The sequence below is a fragment of the Augochlora pura genome, chromosome 6 (genome assembly GCF_028453695.1).
Source record: "Augochlora pura isolate Apur16 chromosome 6, APUR_v2.2.1, whole genome shotgun sequence".
NCBI classification, from domain to species: Eukaryota; Metazoa; Arthropoda; class Insecta; order Hymenoptera; family Halictidae; genus Augochlora; species Augochlora pura.
The window spans coordinates 17,375,360-17,390,779 of NC_135777.1; the positions used below are offsets into that span (position 1 = coordinate 17,375,360).

The following is a 15,420-nucleotide window of genomic DNA, read 5'->3' on the forward strand; positions in this document are numbered from 1 at the left end:
ATCTTTGATGAATTGTCTTATTTTTTTATTTATTCTCATCTTGTGTTATATTCTCTGTTAATTTTGTTAAAACAATTTTTTCATTAATTATACAGTACAGAACATAATTTATACTCTTATAAAATAATAGTAACAATTGATTTGAAATAATAGTAACAAAGATTTATTGGTATAACAATGATTTTGTGACGTGATAGAACAATTTTAGCAGCGCCTCAGAGTCACCACTCATGTGCAAATGGTTAGTATACTTCACTAAAAATTGTTGGTCGACAGTGCCTATCCTTCAAAATAAACAAAATATTCATAGTTTCGAATCTACATTTTAGACAGGACCATAGGATTTATTTCGTTTTGGTTGATCTGGTGTGCTGGTCGGTCGACTGGACAACAATGATTTTGTCACTGCAACATGTCGGTGCGACGTTGAATTAGGACGCAGACTAAATCATACTGAGTTATCTCCGAAAGCGCGCCCAAACTGCGCCAGGCCGATCTCATGTTATAAATTCGAATTTGTGGAGTATAAAACGCGAAAACTATTTTCGAAAACAACAGACTGGATTTTCATTTTTAGAATTTCATATAGAATATGAATAATTGTACTGTATAAATGATAGTGTAGAGATTATTATTTGTAAATCCCAGGAAACTCTGGGGTAATATAACAAACGGCAAGAAACAACGTTGGGTGACGATGACAGCAAGTAATAGCAATAGTTTATTAGTGAAATTGTACAGCCACCTCCTACGACTTAAACAACAGTAATTTAAATAACAATAAGAACATGGCAATAACTATATCCACGACAACAACTACGACAATGCACAATTTTTTAGGGCGACGGTTCTATCACGAATGCCTCGATATTTTTCGTCAACCCTTCCACCCTTATATTCTTGTCTCTCATTATTTCACTATTCTCTCTCTCTTTCTCTTTCTTTCCTTATTTCCCTCTCACTCGCTCATGCTTCATCTTTCAGCCAACGCAGGACTTCGAGGAACCTAAACATTCTTCTACCTTTCATACTCGAAAAGAACTCTACAACAGTATCAATAATTATTGTTATCAAAGTCTTTAAAGAAAACGTTCCAAGATCATTATCCAAAAAGTTCGCGCATCGCGAACAACAACAACGAGTTAATCCGCGGGACTTAGGTGACCGGTGCTCGCCTTATTGTTTTCCATAGAATCGTTTCCCTTTGTGTCACAATTTCGCGAGCAACCCGCGCAACGACGGCCGAGAGATCTCGCGTCGGGCGATCGAGCTTCAAAGGGGTCTCCCGGGGTGTCGCTTTCTTATTTCGAAAAATTCCTTTTCTCGCGACGGCGATCTTTCGACGCGCGCCCGGGACTCGCGGAAACTTGCGGAGAGACACGCTCGAGCAGCACACTGGGATTTCAAATTTCACGCTGCCACGGACGCTTTTCCGGCTCGCGAAACTTTTGCTCTCGCGAGTAATCGGATATTTACCTTGATTCCCGTACAAAGTACTCTACGGGCGAACAAGAGACCGACCCACATTCTCCACCAACGGAACTATTCCGAACGCGTTTTCTTCCCTGCGTCTTGGTTTAATAAAGCGATGGACGGGGCTCTGACACGGGTCGCCGATGAAAATTTCATCAACGGGGGACCTGACTTGCCGGCCTTCCGAAATCAGCCGACTGTTGCTCTTGCCGAAGGCAAGCCTATTTTTGCGAACATGTTCTTCTAAATCTGGATGCAACGCAGTCGACGAGTAATCGAATAATTGTTATCGGTTAACCGGACTTTTCACTCTGGTTATTTGTTATTTTAATAAAATTTGATTTATCATCTTCAATTATTTATTATCGTATATATAATAATTAAAGAAACTCATTACCATCCATTCTTGTCGTGGAAATTAATTCTTTAATTCTAGATTTGTTGTAAATCATTTTTTAACGCCTTAAATAAACATGCAAGCATGTTTCATCGGTGGTACACGTGGCATGGATTGTGTTAATGAATTAAATAATGAAAATTTCATACTTTTGCTAGTTAAAAATTTGACACTGTTTCTATCGGCGATGTCAAATAATAGCGTCTTAATCATTTCTATTTAACACTATTTCTATCGAAATGGTCGAAGGGTATCTTTTAATAAAAATCACTCTATATTTTCTATGTTATTACTTTTCAATTTTTATCATAGATATTAGAAAATTAATTCAATAAACTAGATAGCACAAAGTATCAGTAAAAATAGCGTTAATTGAGTAGCATTAATTCAAGACAAAATTAAAAAGAACCGTGGATCAAATGAGCAAAGAATTACCTCCAAAGTTAACCCTTTGGACTCGAGTACTATTTCTGTAGACTCCGCTACAAATTCCATCACGTTCCAAAGTAATTTTTACATTATCATATTTGTTTATCTTTAAAATATTACCAAGAGTGTAACTGGTATACGATTCGCAAAACTCAATTGCGTATGCATAAAATGCAATAAATTATGTAAAATGAAAATATTGTAAGTCAGCAATATTATATCGAATTGAGTTAAAATGGCTTCGAGTGCAAAAGGTAAATTTATGACACATATGTGATTTAAAAATGAAATTCATAATATGAAACGAGGCCAGTTTTATTTAAAATTAAAGAGATTTGGTACGAAGATTTAACTGGATTCGGCGGGAATCATTAACGAGCGATTATTTTCGTATCGCCAACGGATGCGTTCGATCTTAAAGAAAGCCGCGCGGCGGCTACCGTTTAAGAATGCAAACAGATCCCCGAAGGATATCTAAGCGTTGCGGGATCCGGCTAAGCCCGATTTTAATCAACGCCGGTAATCGGGGGATAAATGTAAATTAATTTCTCGGAGGACGAGCCGAGGATTTCCATCCGCTAAATGGGATCCATGAATCGTGACTGGATTACTCGAGGAGACAATCTCGACGACAAAGTCTCTGCCGATTGATTCCGATTATGCATGCGATTATTGACTCACGTTGCGTCCCCCCCATCTGCGAATATATGAGACCCGATCGTGGCGGACTCCCGCGCCGAGAACTTTTGCACTGGTCACTGATCGATTCGTTCGGTTATGCGCTACCCCGAACATTTTCCGCGAGTCAGCGATTAGGCTGATCTGTGTGTTATTTCTGTCAAGATATCGCGTCACCAAAAACATGGGTCATATTTTGTATTCATTATAAGTTCATGATAAGTAATAATGGAGATCTGTTTTAATGTCTAGTGAATTTTGTATTTTTTAAAATGTTGAGAGATTATTCGCTTGATATATTTATTGATTATTCTTCAATTCGTCACCGAAATGATAAAAACTATTTTCGAACGTTTTTTCTTAACTTTCTCTTTATAAATATCTTAGCAATAATTTTATTTATCATCGTGAAAAGGAAGAAGGTAAAAAATGCTGTCTGCTAAAACGAGAATACAGTAGAACCCTAATTATCAGAGCTAATTAGAAAATAATGAGTGCCGGATAATAGAACAGTGACTTAATTCAACTGCTGAGCTAAATATTTATTAAACTGTATTATTCTAAAATCTTTATTATCGTAACGACAATGAAGGAAGTAGAAGACACGAAGAATCGAACTTCCCGGTGATTTTCCAAGCTCATGGAAAATCGTCGAAGAGAGGGATCGCGGGTGATGGGATCGTGGAAAATCCGAGTTTCCAGATGAATTTTGATTAATTAGGTGGTCTTCCGGGGAACCAGGAAGTCGGGATAATGTACTCAAAGCGACGTGATTATCCAAACTTCCCTTTCTCCGGAACTTCCTGGCTCGGCGTCTAATGCATCATCCGCGATCCCTCGGTGCCCACTTTGATGACAGAACGGGTTCCTTTTAGTTACGATTCTCGGAACGACATTTGTTAGTACTGTAACAGCGGAACGAATTATTTCCATGTCGGCACGGTAAATCTGCGCCGACCGTGTGTACCAGGCTTTGGTCGGACGTTATTCGAATAAATTACTTGGACGTACAGGGTGAGTCGTTTAGCCCTCCCCCTTCATTCTCTTTGGAAATCACCGATTTTCGATCGAATGATTTCTGTAAAAGAATGTATCAGAGTTGTTCGGTACAAAGAGATGATAATTAATTTCTTGCTATTATATCTTTTCTTATAAAAATGCGAGCCATATTTTTCTTAAATATTTGAAGAATTTATAATTTGTAGAAAGAATGTTCAGTGAGAATTTTAGAAATTGATGATAATGGTAATGAATTTTATAGAACATATATATAGACGCAATAATTATGTATTTGTTAACTAAGCGATTTGAATAAAAGTTTAGACTGCATTCACAAATAAATAATTATATTGTGCAACGTTTAATCGTATCGCAAGATTTATCGCATCTTTTATTGTACTTGTCAATTGATTTATTTACAGCCTAAATTTTGTATTCAACGGTGCCTTGAAGAATATTTTTGCAAAGGAAATAGTTATTACAACTTACCTCAGGAATCTGTCGTTTCCAAATTGCGAGTCACTTTTGGACACCCTGTACATCGAATGGTACACATTTTCTATTCACAATCAAAGACGATTAAATTTATCGTAACATCTTCAGCTACATACATACTTACCGGGCGAAGTTGAGCTCCGCGCGATTATGGCGCCATGCCTGGAGGACTCTCTTTGATAAATTAATGTTGTTGGAGCATTCGCTCTCCATAATGCCTCTCTCTCTCCCCTTCTTATACAGCTCGTAAAATGAAATTAATCGTCGCTAATACGGCCCCGCTAAAAAGGCTTTTATTCCTTTAACCCCTTGTATTATTCTTATCAGCACTTTCGATATGGTGGCTGTGTTGCTCTCGGCGCCATTAGCGCTCTTTTTCTTTTTTTTTCCTTTTCTTTTCGTTGTTTAATGAATTCTTCCACTCCGGCGGTGCTTTATGCCCTTTCGTTATGCACGCTTAAATGTCATTTTCGTCTTGTGTCTATGACGCGATCATTAATCCTTGTAGACGACGGTTACCATGTGTTCTGCATTCGCGGTAATTATAGTCAGCCCTCCCGCGAACTTCTTGCATAGCAACGGGAGCATCGATTTTTCGAAATGAATGAAACGCGACGAGATATACTGCAGTGGCAATTTAAATAAAAATCCCAAATTGTAGCTGATTTGATTGAAATTGAATTTTGAATTCTGAATTTGAAAATTTACTGAAATTGAAATCAGGTTAATGTTTAATATATTAATAAATGTTTAATGTAAGATTTAATGGTAGCGATTTTTATTATAAATTTAAAACTTGCAATCTTTATTTCTTATTTTTTTTACCGAATTTCGCGTACTTCCTTTCTCGAAATAGCTGTTCGATATAAAAATGGCGGGCGATTATATTCGGCCAAATAAACGGAAACGCGGTTGGTTCGCGGCACGGCCGCGTCACTTTTATTGCGGAGATTACCAGATCTTTTTCGAGGAAAAATTCGTTTCTCCTCCAACCGGATCCCAGAGAGTCCGCCGGCAACGAAATCCGCCGCCCGCGCTCCACGGGCCAATATTCAAATGTTGCCAATAACATCGTTCCATTGAATTTCATACACCCTAAGCTAGATATCGACCGGGACGTTATTCGATGCACCCGTGGAAAACGCACTCTGCCGCGGACGATCCGCTTTTCGCGCGATCTCGCGGCTTGGATCAACCAACCATCCCCCGGTATTGCCGATTCATTTCGTCGATCGCGCCGTTTCACTCCATTTTCTATATTTCGAAATCACGTTTCGCTAGTTCGAATCCCCCGCTGAAAGGAATACGCTCGATGCCCGCTAAATCACCGTGCTTAACAAAATTCCATTCAGCTTTTCGCGGTGCACGCGATGTAATTTTAGCGAAAAATAATGATACGATTACGGTAAATACAGTAAATTTTCCATAATTGCGACTCTGCTTCTAAATAATAATTATTCGAGTGTCGAGTTTACGTAAATATATAAAACTGTATATCTTTTTTCAAAAGCTGTTGATTTAATCAAAATATGCCCCGTTTGCTTTACTACACCCTTTTCAACAAGACATCAATACAGAAATGCCTGTCTTAAACAAATTCTGATCTTTCGAATGAATAAACTCTGTTATGGAATATTTCAGAGTGTCTTCATTTGTATACTATTTAGCCTGTAAAAGCTCGGGCAGATTTCGAGCAGTTTTAGAACGGTGTTGCCATTACACGTTATTCGGCTGAGGAATGTGACAGCGACCTGTCATAAATAATGTCGGGATTAAGAGAAATAGAACGAAGCCTAGCATGAAAAACGTAAACACTTGAGTTTTTCTTCTCTGACGTCAGCAATAAGACGTTGCCAGTAGGTTTGCCCTCGGGCGCGTGGCTGTTCCATTGCCCACCGCGCGAAGCATGTTGACCAGCTCTGCGCTCGCATTTCACCGCATTTTCGTAACTTCCCCTCTACCTCTCGGACGTTAGAGACCCTTAGCGGACGGCTGGCGGATATATCCGCCCAAAATACTGTGCGCTCCAATACCCGTCGTCCACAGCGACGCTCGCCCGTCGAGCGCTATAAATCGAAATAAATCTTCTGGCTTGTAGTATTTCTATCTTATGCGATAAAGTGCATTTTATTAGGTTGGTGCATATGAAATGTCGGATTATATATGTAAATATATAAAACTGTGTGTCTTTTTTCAAAAGCTGTTGATTTAATCAAAATATGCCCTGTTTGCTTTACTACACCTTTTCGAATGAGATTTCAATACGGAAATGTCTGCCTTAAACAAATTCTAATCTTTAGAATTCATGAACTCTGTTATGGAATATTTCAGAGTGTCTTCGTTTATATACTATTTAGCCCGTAGAAACTCGGGCAGATTTCGAGCAGTTTTAGAACGGTGTTGCCATTACACGTTGCTCGGCTGAGGAATGTGACAGCGACCTGTCATAAATTATGTCGGGATTAAGAGAAATAGAACGAACCCTAGCATGAAAAACGTAAACACTTGAGTTTTTCTTCTCTGACGTCAGGGATAAGACGTTGCCAGTAGGTTTGCCCTCGGGCGCGTGGCTGTTCCATTGCCCACCGCGCGAAGCATGTCGAATAGCTCGCAATTGTACGATTCCAAATTGAGACTAGCCACAACCAGAATCACGCGCTCGAATTTTACCGCATTTTCGTAACTTCCCCACTACTAGTTAATATGTTGTATTTACTTATATTTAATATGTTATATTTATTTATATCTAATATACCATATTCAGTATGATAATATTAATATAGCATAACAATAATATAAATAGTATCTCCATTTTCAAAATTCTCCATCTTTATCTACAACTTGTAATTCGCAACTTTAAAAAGTAACTCTGACCAATAACACGCGAGCTCATTTGGTCCACAGTTCCATTAATTGGCTAATCCACCTCGCGCCAGTTGATCTCACTTTTCATTGTTCACTATTTTTCCTTAATAAATCGTAAACTAAACGACGGATTGCATTTGCGCCAAGGAAGAAATTCCTTCGAATGACCTCAGGAACCTCTCATTTCCCGTTCGCGAGTAATTTGCGAACACTCGGCATAACCCTACGCTGCCGCGTCTTGAAATCGGTCGATAAGAGAACGCTGTTATCATATAAATAATTGTTTCATTACCGATAGGAACGGCAGCGCGGCGTGCTTCGCGAAATTTGGAACGAGCCCCCCGACATCCTCCGATCCGGCGCGCGATAAGTTAATGAACTTCGATCCGCGCGGCGAGCCCTGTCCTATCCGTATCGGAGCGTGTTGACCTTAACGGGCCTGCTCGTTAGCAGACGATTTCCCTATTTCTGGAACTACCGATCGCCGCAGATTAGAGGGGGAACCCCCCCTCCCGGCAACACTCTCGGCAACACGTGTGCCGCTAATGTCCGCGGCGTCTCGCGAATTCCGATTTCACGAAATGTGTTTGTGTGTGTTTGCCGCGCGGTGCTCGGCGCGTCGCCGCAAATATTGTTCGGAAAACGAAAACATTCGTGTGTCGGCACTCGGACGGGGCGCGGACCCTTTCCCACGAAAATATAACCGAGCGTGCTCGGTAATGTTTATTAGTTTTATTTGCCAATTTCTCTCGTGATATTTTCTAAAGTACTCTTACGCGTCGGTGGACGTTGTTGATTCTGTACACTGAAGTTAATTATTAGAAATTGTACGCAGGCGAACAACAATGTTTATCCTCTTGCTCCAAATAGACTCAAGTCGTTAGAATGTTATATAATTTTTGAGAAACGGTGCTCGATTGTTAACTTTCTTTTCTTTTTCGTTTTGTTATAACAGTGTATAAACAGTGTCTAAAAATTAACCGAAATATTGATAAGAATAAAATATAATAGTATAGCAATAAAATATGAATGTAATATAATATATAAGATACAGTACTTTGCACAACAGTATATTGTTATCGAACAAAAAACATCGATTAAGTAAAATACTGAATTACTATATTAATAATGACGCATTATTACAATAAAATGACAAATAATTACATTAATGACAAATAATTACATTTACAACGATAAATGACCATACTAATAATTCTGAGTTATACTAATAACATCGTTCCCAACCGTTGAAATCGCTGATAACCGCACCCGCAGCGGCTCGAAAAATTCAGCACTGAAAAATCTGGGATATTTCAACAAAGAGAATTCGATGATCGCGTGTTACATCGGTTTTCGAAGAGAAAAAAAAGGTCGGTGGAAAAGAGACGGAGCAAAAAAGAGAAAGAACGAAGGAACGAGGTGGAAGAGAAGAGAGGCGAGAGGGAGACGGGCAAACAGGAAGGAGACAGAAAGATGACGAGAGGGAAAGAAGTTTAATTAGAATCCGGTTATCCCGCGGAACGGCGTTCAATTCCGACGAAAAAGGAAAAAAAAGGACTGTTCCTTTTTTCCCTTCCTCCCTCCCTCCCCCACTCGCAGACCTCAAGTCTCTCTCTACCGCCTGTAATCTCTCCGCTCGACCAACGTTTTTCTTCCTTTTCAAATGCGCCCCGGCCTAGCATAGACTTCATTCCACTTTCTGAACCGGAGGAAGATTAAAAAATTGCCCAGCTTATGGACGTACAATAACCGCGCGGGAAAAGCCTCGAGCCTCGCTCGCTCGCTCGCGCGCGCGCGCGCCCCGCGAAATAAAATTTCATTATCCCCGCGGATTACCGTGCAAATGCGGGCGCGCGGCCACTGATTTTTCGTTTCGCTCGCCGCGAGGGCGATATTCGGCGCCGCGCCTGGGCCCACGTTCCGCCAAATTTATGAATCCGTATCGATTGTTTCGCTTTGTGCTTCCAGTGCTTTTTTTTGTTAGCTCTGTCTGTTATACCCGTGAATCAGGACCGGAACTTGGTGATATGCGTAGAGAGATTGCTTGGAACGCTGTTTTAAACAACAAATCCTTCGCGATGGGAATAAGATGGTATTTTGTGTAGCATATGAAATTTCGGTGAATAAAATATTTTATTTTGGTGGAGTAACTTTAACGCGTGAACGTAAACAATTAATTCGGATAAGGTAATTTTTATTTTAGTAGCATAAAATAGAATATACTTTTTACACTCCTTAACGAGGTAATGGAGGAAAGAAATTTGAAAATACTGTTTTTAGGAGAATTCGTTCAGAAACTGTATTTAATGTATGTTTATCGTCTGGCCAATAATGATATATTTTTTTTCTATATATCGCGGTAATTGTTCGCTGGGCATCGACGGCCAATGTTTCCGCGCGGTTGTCGCGACAAAGCGGGAACTTGGAAACCGCCTTTGTCGCGGCTTCCGCCGTATGACAGGTCTAATAAAAACGTTGTTAAAATCCATCGATCTTTCTTCGCCGTGGTCGGTTCCGATCTGCGATCGTGCACGCGTTACGAATGCATGAAATCTCTGAACAGGCCGGTTATCATGTAAGTTATCGGCGAAGTTCGTGCCGCGGTCACTCCGTAACAATAATGATTAGCTTGACGATGCTTATGCAAATGCGGCCTTTTATCGACTAATTTGCACAAGCTGTGGCCGAGAGAAAAATTTGTGCCTGGTGCACGCTGAATACAGGCTCGCTGTGTTTAAACCTAATCACTAGGAACGCGCGTCGAACTTTTCGTTCTAGAGTTTAGAACAATAATTTTAACGTTTGCTAATAGATTCTGGCAGTTGCTGGAAAAGAGGAAAGATAAATGCCGAAATAGATCATTAAAAAGGCGAAAATGAGAGGGGTGTCTTAGAAGAACTTTCTTGAAATGTATTAACCTGTTAACGTTTTTAAAGATCGTGAATTTTCTAATTACGAAAATGGCCGTCATTCGTGAGCCGATCGAGATGGTTGCAACGAAATCCGCGAAACGCGCACGAAGAAAAACCATTTCCGAGCCGGGCGCGGTGTCCGCTTTCATTCGCCCGGATCGATTCTGAAAAATCGCTGCCTTTCACGAGCGTCCGCTGCGTAAATACAGATCGATTCACCGGCGGAGAACGAAAGCGTCGGCCGTAATCCGTTCCGGTGCGACGATTAATCTCTCGGGCGAGAAGACGCGAATAAAATTACGGTGTAGAGGATATCCGGGAGGGGGCAGGGCGGAGGGGTTAATCGAGCATCGGCTCGTCCCGAATTTGTCGGCCGTCGAAGATCGATCATTATTTAACCGAGAGAGCGAGAGAGAGAGAGAGCTGCATCGAAGCTGGCCACGGCAGCGTCGATCGCCGGAAGTTGCTCGGCCGCGCGCCGAAGCCGAGATAACTCGGTCGACTAATTGTAAGACGCGATATCATTTACCGGGCCGATACGAGCGTACCGGCCCGCGCCGCCCCGCGGCTTCCGTAAACCATTAAAACGCGGACCGGCGTAATTAAAGAGGCAATTTGTAATTAGCAGCGATTCAGGGAGCCGTCGCGGCGTCAATTTGTCCCGAACTGCCGGAGATCGACCGGAACAAGGCGAATTGCGCCGACTGTGTAGGCCTCCGATTATACCGAGCCCAATATTTGCGTTTCCGCGAACTCCGCTCGTTAAGCCGCTAATTGCGCGATATTTTGTTCGACCGTCTTAAATGGTCGCGTAAATTAAGACGAATATTTTAACCCGTTGCACTACGATTCCTATCGCGCTGCGTCGATTAGCACTGTTTGTCCTTAATATTTTTAATAACAAGATCAGACAATTTTTGTTTCTTTTATTGTCTATATGTACTTCTGTCTTCAGACTTTGGTAAGAGAAGAATTTATCTTTATTTCGAGGTAGAAGAAATTAATATTTAATAGATTTTGCATGAAATCTGTATCACGAGTCTGGCTCCTTATTATAATGCTAGGGGTTAACCCTTTGCTCTCGAATGGTGACTCCGTGGCACCACTAAAATTATTTCATTACGTTCCAAAATAATTTTTATAGCAATAGAATTTAGATTTATAAAATTGTCAAGTAGTGAAACTGTTGCTACGAGTCGCAACAATCAATTTCGTACGCATGAAAGTGCACTTTATTGCATAGAATAGACATACTATGAACCAGGTAAATTATTACACATTTGCGGTTAAAATGGCTTCGAGTGCAAAGGGTTAAAGCGTTCGAACTTCCTAAGACGATTGGAAATAACGTCAATGTTCTTTTAGAAACGTTCGTACGTTGATTATGAAATTTGTATTGCATTTAAGACACTTACATATTACATTTATTATACAATAGGGTAATTATCCGAACGAATGACATTCGCGCAACGACGGCCGTTCATCGAATGAAACTGCATCGCTGACATTTTTACGGGAGGCTTTTTATTTCATTTTTCACCTGCCCCTGGAAAATGCTTCGAGCAAGGGTATTATTTCAATATCGTCAACACGATAGAATTTCTAGAATATAAATATATTATTCGTCTCTTTGAAATGGGAATCAAATATCGTTTTATTAAAATCAGAATCAAAAATCGTTTCTCTTTTCATTCACTCGACGTTGTATCATTCGCTAGATTTGCTAACGAATTTGCATACAGGAGGCGAAATTGAACCGATAAAGCATTAAGTGCCGAATACTTCCACTCGAACGGAGCCAGTATAATCGCAACTCGGTTATAAATAAAGAAAATATATCCGAAATCGAGAATCGCGCGTCGATTGCACGAGAAAGGAACACTTCGATTCCAAAAAACTCAAATTTCTCTGTCCCGTACACCGCGAACTCTCTTTGCGCGCTTCGAGCGGTGTACGAACAGATAAAAGCAATTAATTTATTCGCGGATATTAAAGTCGTTGATAAAATGACGCTTAAAAAGCCGGCGAACACCTGCGCGAAGCAGATAGAAACGTCCGGCAAAAAGGAAGATGAAACAAACGCCGGAGCATCGTGCCCCATTGGTGGAAACGCCGGCGTGGGATTTCGATTGTTGTCTCGAAAAACCAGGAGAATTTCGAAGTTCGTTAAAAGCCGGCGAACGAAATCGGAAACTTTTGATCGCGGCGGAACCGTGGAAAAGCAACGTTCGCGCGGGCCATCGAGACGCGCGCGACGCCGTCGCAGGGACGCTCTAAATTTCCATTGTCTGTCCGCGGATACCGCAAATATTGTTTCTGTAAATAAAAATATTTTCCGGCGCGGTTCAAACGTGTTCCGGGCGAAGCGCAGCCGCGGATCTATTTAACTTGTCTCTGTTTATTGATATTTTCTCTCTCTCTCTTTCTTTCTTTCTCTCTCGCTCGCTCTCTCTCTTTCTCTCTCACTCCCGCAAACTTAACGCCGCGTTCCCTGGGAGATGACGTGTAACGCGATTTGGATCGTTTTTCGCGGCAAAGGAAATTACGAGGCTTCAAAAGCCGATGAGCAATTTTCGTTGCTCGTCGGAACCAATCTTCGCAGTCTCGCCTTAAGATAAAAGTGCCTGCGACGCCCGGCGAAAGGTATTTGATCACCTTTTAAAACGCAACAACCCCTTTAAAACTGGATGAAATGACTTGAATATGTTTCAAATGCTGAAAGGACTGTAGCGATTAAAACGCCGCCATTTAAGACGAACGATTCTTCTAATATTTTGCAGTCACCATTGGGTGTAAATACAAGAAATAATATAGAGCAACTCAACCGACAACAACAAGTAGCGATAAACAGGTTTAGAATAGATCATTCCAAATTAACTCACTCCTTTTTAATTTCCAAAACTAGTCCTCCACTATGCGATATTTGCAACTCTCAAATAACGATAAAACACATTCTTCTAAATTGTTCCAAGTACACAGAACTACGCGCTAAATACGAAATTAAACTAAACCTCCACGATAACCTTAATAACAGCAAACAAATAGGACAAGTTATCTCATTTCTGAAAAATTCAAGCCTTTACAGTAAATTCTAATATCCCCAACTAAAAGTCGTCGCTAATAACCGCAAGTGTAATGGATGCGACGTAGAATACTATTTAAAAAAAGAAATATAGAGCAATAAACACGATGAATATATGCATATAACAAAGAATAAATACGAAGCTAATTGTGCCTGAAAACAAATGAAGTGCATAGTTGTCGGCAGGCCCGCATACCTTATGCACCGTGTCTCGTAAAAGTCGACAATTCGCCGCTGCTCATTCATCCGAAATTCCTCAGTAAAAGCGTAATTCGCGCGAGCGCGTCCGGCAGCCTAATAACGTGATACAATTCGAATGGTAATAGTCCCGCGCCTCTCTTACGAGGGCTCGTAAAAAACGCAAATTTTGCCGGTCCGTTCGGACCCGGTATCAGGCCACGGCGCCAAGCATCGTCGTCGTCGTCGCGAAACATTTTTCTCAGACGTAGGTAGAGACTGCGCCGCGGCCGTTCGTGCGAGACTCGGCTGCGAGGGAAAAGGGTAAAGCGACACGGGAGTTTCGCGGAATTAGTTTTCGCGTGTAACCCGAGAAATTCGCATCGGCAATGGAGATGGAAACGCGATAGGACCGCGTTGCCGCGTCTTATTCCAGGGACCGCGGTGTAATTGTTAAGGTGGGATCGATAGAACGGGAACGCACATACGCCATTAATGCAAATTTCGCGGAGGGCTGTTTTCCATTTCCCGGCTTAATCGGTCGTGTCGCGGGCGTCGGCCGGTTTCTTTCCCCCTTGTTTTCTCGATCGCCGGCCGAGGAACGCTTGAAACGACGCGGAGCGTGGGCCGTGGAAACGAATCTCCGCCGAAATTCGAACGAATTTTTATAGAAATGGGATAACTTTTGTCGCGTTGAAGCTGAAACGTTGCGGAACAAGGGGAAGAGAAAATATAGTACAATCATACTTCAGTCTTAAAAATTTATGTTAAACTTGAAATATCGCAACAAAATTGTGATTTGTCAAATAACACGTGAAATACAATTTTTTCAACGCTACACTTCCTGTAGAATTCTGACACGCCGACTTCGGTCGTTGGAGATTTTCCTTTTATTATTATTACTATTATTGTTTTTATTTGCCCGTTTTATGTCTTTCTTGCAAATTTCATTTGAGAAGATTACACGTTTACGAAAAGAAAAAGGAAGAACTTTACGAGGGTTACTCGTTACTGACATTTTAAATTAAAACCGGCATCCTGGATTGAAAGTCGCTTTCCTTCCACTGTTTTAAGCAACGAAAATGTTTCGACGAACTTCCGTATACACAGCGTGCAACAGAGAATTATCGATTATCAATAGCGTTCAGAATTTTTCGCTCCTAAATCGGCGCTAAATTTTCCGTCGCCGTGCGGGGGTGGCACGCGTCGCACGAATCCGCGCAGAACTGGACCGTGCCGCGCGGTCTCTCCTTGAGTCGTCTTATTGAAATGCCTAGACAGCCGTAAAAACACGCCGTAAACGGTTTATGCAACGCACGCGACGTTCTTTCATTCCACGAACGAATTCCGTTCTCGCTGGGACTTGAATAATTAAAAACGGCCGCGGAACGGTGCCGCGATTCCTTAAAACCAACGAGAACGTCCGGCGATGGCGCGAGCCCCGCCTCGGATTAGCGTTTACGGAGGCAAAGTAATCGAATAAAAATTTATATCCTGTGGCCGCGCAAGACAAATATTTAAATTATAGTGAATTCTCTTCGATGGAAATTTAAATTGTAACATATATTTTATAGGAACTGTAATTATAATTGGATTTAATTATAATAAAATTTTAATGAAGGTTTTTATTACAATAAATTTTTAATCTAAATTTTTAGAATAAGTTTATTATTGTAGTGAGTCCTCTTTAATGGAAATTTAAATTACAATATATCTTTTATAGGAACTGTAATTATAATTTGATTTAAATAGGGGTTGGATTTAATTATAATAACATTTTAATGGAGGTTTTAATTATAATAAAATTTTAATGGAGGTTTTAATTATAATAGGTTTTTCATCTAAATTTTTATTGTAAGTTTATCACAATAGGGAATAGAAATTCGATGGGAGTCTAAGGGATTTAATTGTTT

General features: G+C 40.7%; 1 protein-coding gene across 1 annotated transcript in view; it reads left to right on the plus strand.

The window, feature by feature from the left end:
• Positions 1-15,420, plus strand: part of 5-ht2b (5-hydroxytryptamine receptor 2B) — a 160,389-nt gene that overhangs the window by 141,659 nt on the left and 3,310 nt on the right. The window lies entirely within an intron of this gene.